Below are 5,000 nucleotides of genomic sequence, written 5' to 3'. Positions count from 1 at the left end.
TTCAATACACACTAATGCATAGTAATAGTGTAAATTATTGGCCTTTTGTTTTGCTTTAGTTGTTTGTGTGTTTTTTTTTTTTTTGGGGGGGCGCCAATATTGTTGTTGCATACCCCTCAAAAAATGGGTAGCTGCGCCCCTGGATGCGGGCCCACTATAATGACGTAAATGTGTTTGTGTGGTTTCACAGAAAGCTAATTACCGTGTGATAATGGTTGTGGCCGGCTAACTGACATCTCAGATGAGATGTTACGTCCCCACATCTCCTCAGCTAGCGCTGAGACCAGCGCATAGCCATTTCGACGTACAATTATGTCGTCGTGCAACAACGAGGACGTTTAGCATGCGTCATCATTACCATATAATCACTGTCAAGCTAGCCCGACAAATGAAAACACGCTTTCTCCGAAGCGCGCATGTTTCCCCCTGCAGCTGAACTATTTAAAGAATGCACCGTTCGCCAGGGCCGCTGTTTACTCCCCACGCAGGGGGAAAAACGGATCGGGCGTTGGGTTTCTATGGCTCTGAGCGAAACACATGTGAACGCTGGCCCCGGATGGTGACAGCTTTCAGCTCGCTGCGATTCTAGAGCCGCAGCGCAGGCCAAACACACACATACACACACACAAACACATGTGTATGCTCGCACGCACAATCACCCCTGAGAGAGAAACTCTCTCTCTCCCTCTCTCTCTCTCTCTCCCTCTATGTGGTTTGGACTCACAGTTTAAAAAACAAATTAAGGTTTTGTTACTGGCTTCCCCCTACCCCATCTCCACGCTCTCTCTCTCTCTCTCTCTCTCTCTCTCTCTGTCTCTCTCTCTTTCTTTCTTTCTTGCCCCACCTTCTCCCCCTCATCCCCTGTCTTTCTCCTCTTCCCCCTCTCCCTCTCTCTGTTTTACACACAGAGGAAAGCATTTAACCTTTTACTTGTAGCTTGTGAAATGGCTTTGATTGCTGTGCGAGTCTGGATTCATCTATACATCTTGTGGAGAGGTACATTTAATAATTGAACTTGCTAAATCAACTCAGTCATCATTAAACTGTTGACACACGCTTACAGGCACTCAGACAAGACATCTGAGTTTGTATCAACAGAGAGTTACGTTTCAACTCTTCTGTTACTTTTGGAAGTCATACATTTGACTGATAAACTGTGTGTGTGTGGGGTTGACCTGCAGTGGTCAGAGGGGCTAAGCAGCAGCAGTATGTATCACTGTTGGGGTCAAAGGTCAGGATGGACCAGCTGTCCTCACCTGCCCTGCCCTGCTCTCATGATGTGCTCATTTGCAGGCTCTTCAGCACCCCCTACTGGATGCTCTGAACCCTCTGACATCACTCAGCATTCAAGTCTGTATGAAACCCTTCATTACATGATGCTATGTAATGACAATAGTAACAATAGACAAAGAAATGTCAAATATCAAAAATAGATATCTAAATGGATTTCTTCTCACAACATTAAAATCATCCCATCAAAGCACCATTTTTATAGGGAGTCACAAACGCTGTGTCCCTGAGAATGGACAATTCAGCGCACACAGCAATGCAATGCCTCAGGATACAACCATCCTTAAGTTAAGCTCTAATGTTATTTCAGTGGTGCTGTAGTCTGTGCATACAGAGAGTATAGCAGAGTTGAAGAGTGCATGTGTGCCTTTTGGTCCGATCTAGCAGGCCCCAGAGCTCTCCCTTCTCCTTCCTGTCCCAGAGCTCTTGTCTGGGGGAGACTGGAGCGACCGCTGGGCTGACCCCCTACTCTGACCCCTCCATTTAAGTGACGCAAATTTAGGCTCAATAGCTTCCTGCGCTCATTACTCTTGCCGTCTGTGACAGGGGTTGCCGACGGAAACTGCAGCGGTGGTGGTGGTGATGGTGGAGGGGTGGGCGTCAGGAGGTTTAGGGGAGCGGTTGTACCGGTGCACAGCGGGCCCCAAGGTCAAAGCTTTTGGCTCTCTCAGAGGCCTCCCCAGGCTCCTCGGCACCCGCTAAAACTGCAGGACAACACAAACAGGGCAGGTCATGTGACTTCCTCAGAGGAAAAGCATCGTTTTCAAAATGAAAGAAGGCCCCTTTAACCACTAGCCCCTCCACTCCCCAAAACACATTACATGACTATATGAAATCCAGAAGTCCAAGTTAAATGGCTCTGCACAGAGCTCCATGTTACACTGTGTGAAAAGGACTGGTTTTGTTGAAGCATTTGTATAAACGTTTCGTAAATCTTTGGCTTTCACGGCTACATGACAACCAAAATTATCCACAATAATCTGTCAAAAATTATGCCAATTGCTTTGGGTTTGTTGTAAGACATTTTAGTTGCCACAAATTCCTAGTCAGCTGTGCACACATTGGTTGTACACGCCAGTGACTGGGGTGTCCTGGTACAGCCTCAAAGACTAACATTAGTGCCAAAGCCAATGACAGTTGTGTCAGCAACATAGCACAACGTTCTGACACAGCGCAGGACTTGTTCGATTGATCAGTCAGTGAATTACCCAGCTCACAAATAAAAAAAATGGTTTCAAGCGGTTCCAAAGGGCTCTAAATGACAGAACCATTCTCCAGGGCCTCACATCAGAAGAGGTGCCTTTCCCCTTCCAGGGGTGCCTGGCAGCTCAGGGTGCACACATGCCGACAGGAGCTGCTGCCCGGCCAGCTAATGCTTCGTCTGTGCTTCCGGCGATAAAAAAAATCTGCAAGAGCGTTGCACTTGACTTCATTCTCTTCCTCTCGGAGGAGAGATCTCTCATTACACAAAGGGGCGAGCTCGGCCCCCTGACATCAAGTGCAGGAAGCTTCAGCTGTGATTAATGTCCGCCAGATCAGCGGCGCAGAGCACTAGATCTTCTGTGGGCAGGCCTGGTGTAATGGGGGGAAAGCAATGCAAACAGAACCAGCTGCCACACCACCACCATGCATAGAACCCTCTATCTATATACAAGAGGTATGTGCTGGTAGATTTTTCCAGAACAATTCTGTGCTGGTTGAGACTGTTGCTGTGTGATAGGCGGGACAGTTTGTGATGTGTGAGCATGTTATGGTTTTGCATGGATGGATCACATAGATGGTAATATAGGTACATTAGCGAATAGGATTTGTGTGTGTGTAAGTAAGTGTGTCTTGTGTGTGTGTGTGTGTGTGTGTGTGTGTGCGTGCAAACTCCTTTCCTCTGATGGTTTTCACTGCCACAGTAAACTCTATAAGAGTAGTGCCTGGGGATGACGCCTGCCTCTGAAAATGTCTGCCTTCAATTTTCTCATCTGGTGCACAAAATACAAGTCATGCACATGCATACACAAACACAATCACACATACAGCACAGCATTAGGTCATGTAATACACAGACACACACACACACACACACGCACACACACACACACACACACACACACACACACACACACACACACACACACACACACACATGCTCGTGCAGACTCTCTCTCTCTCACACACACACACACACACACACACACACACACACTAATGGAGCACATCGGGCTGGCTGGAAAGTGGACCCCAGAGTTTATTTTTCTCAATTATCCATTTAGTGTAAGTGGCAGGCTGGTGATGAGACACGTGTGGGCGGAAACTGTTTTATTGCCGTTATTAAACAAAGGCGTTAGGCTTAATACCTGATTAGTTGGCCTGGAAATGCCGTTTCTTGAGATAAGCATCCAGCATGGTTTGAAATCTGATTGAAACAAGGTGAGACCGATTGGATTATCTGTGCCAAGAGGGAAGCCCCCCCCCTCCCCTCCTCCTACTGCTTAATGTTCAGAATGTCATAGCACTGCGTACGTGTGTGTGTGTGTGTGTGTGTTAGTCCTCAATGCCATACAATCTATGGTCACTGAAAAGAAAATAAGTCAATGAATTATAAAATGAGATTGAATTGAAGAGCAAAAAACACATCAGTGGGCTTTGTTTTGGAATTGGCGTGAGACGGAACTGGAGGGGAAGAGTGGAGAGGCCCAGGACAGATGGGATTTTAATGGCAATGACGAAGTCACATGCTGTGCACCAGGGGTGGTGGGTGAGGAGAGGGAGAACAGATTGACACTGGATTCGAAATGAACACACTTTGTGTGTGCGTGTATAACTGTATGTGTGTGTGTGTGTGAGTGAGTGTGTGTATGCATACTGTATGTGTGGGAGTGTCTGAGTGCATGCACATGTGTGTTATATTGACTTAGTAAAATTAAGCAGATTACTGTAACAGAATTTCCTGACTCACGCCCTGAATAAAATAGATTGGCCTGATTGAATTTCAAAGTGCGTTCGGACGTGACTGTAGCCGGATCCCGGCTCATATCGATGAATTAATTAATCATAAGCAGGACTTGCACTTGTTTGTTTGGGGACAAAGCCCATTGTGCCAGGGCTGAGTAACTGCTTGTGAACAAATATTCTGGAAACGAATGCACACAGCGACCCTTGCAAATCATTATGTCTATGCGTGCTCTTGGCAGTGTGTAAAGGTGGCGTTTGTTGATGTTTTTACATTGGCAGTGATTTAAGAGAGAGAGGCCTGTGCACAGCAGGCGAACCATGTAGTTATGGTGTGTGTGTGTGTGTGTGTGTGTGTGTGTTTCATATTCACCCGAGAGAGAAGGAGATGGATGACCTCTCTCTTTCTCTCTCTTTCTGTCTCTTTCTCTCTCTCTCTCTCTCATTCTCTCTCTCTCTCTCCATCTGCTTGACCCAACAGGAAACAACATTCATCCACTCCCCAAATTAATGAATTATTAGTTTGGAATGTTTTGGGAATGCCGTGGCTGGGGTGAGGGAGGGTTCTCTCTCTCTCTCTTTCTGTCACACACACACACACACACACACACACACACACACACACACACACACACACACACACGCACACACACACACACACACACACACTTAATCATCAATTTCAAATGGCACTGAGATCCAACTGCCGCGTCCTCCTTTTCCTTTAGAAGAAAAAAAAATATGAGCCAAAAACTCCCATTTTTTTC

Source organism: Alosa sapidissima, chromosome 12 (genome assembly GCF_018492685.1).
Source record: "Alosa sapidissima isolate fAloSap1 chromosome 12, fAloSap1.pri, whole genome shotgun sequence".
In the NCBI taxonomy this organism is placed as follows: Eukaryota; Metazoa; Chordata; class Actinopteri; order Clupeiformes; family Clupeidae; genus Alosa; species Alosa sapidissima.
The sequence above is the reverse complement of the archived record's forward strand: the minus strand, read 5'-3'. Positions refer to the sequence as shown.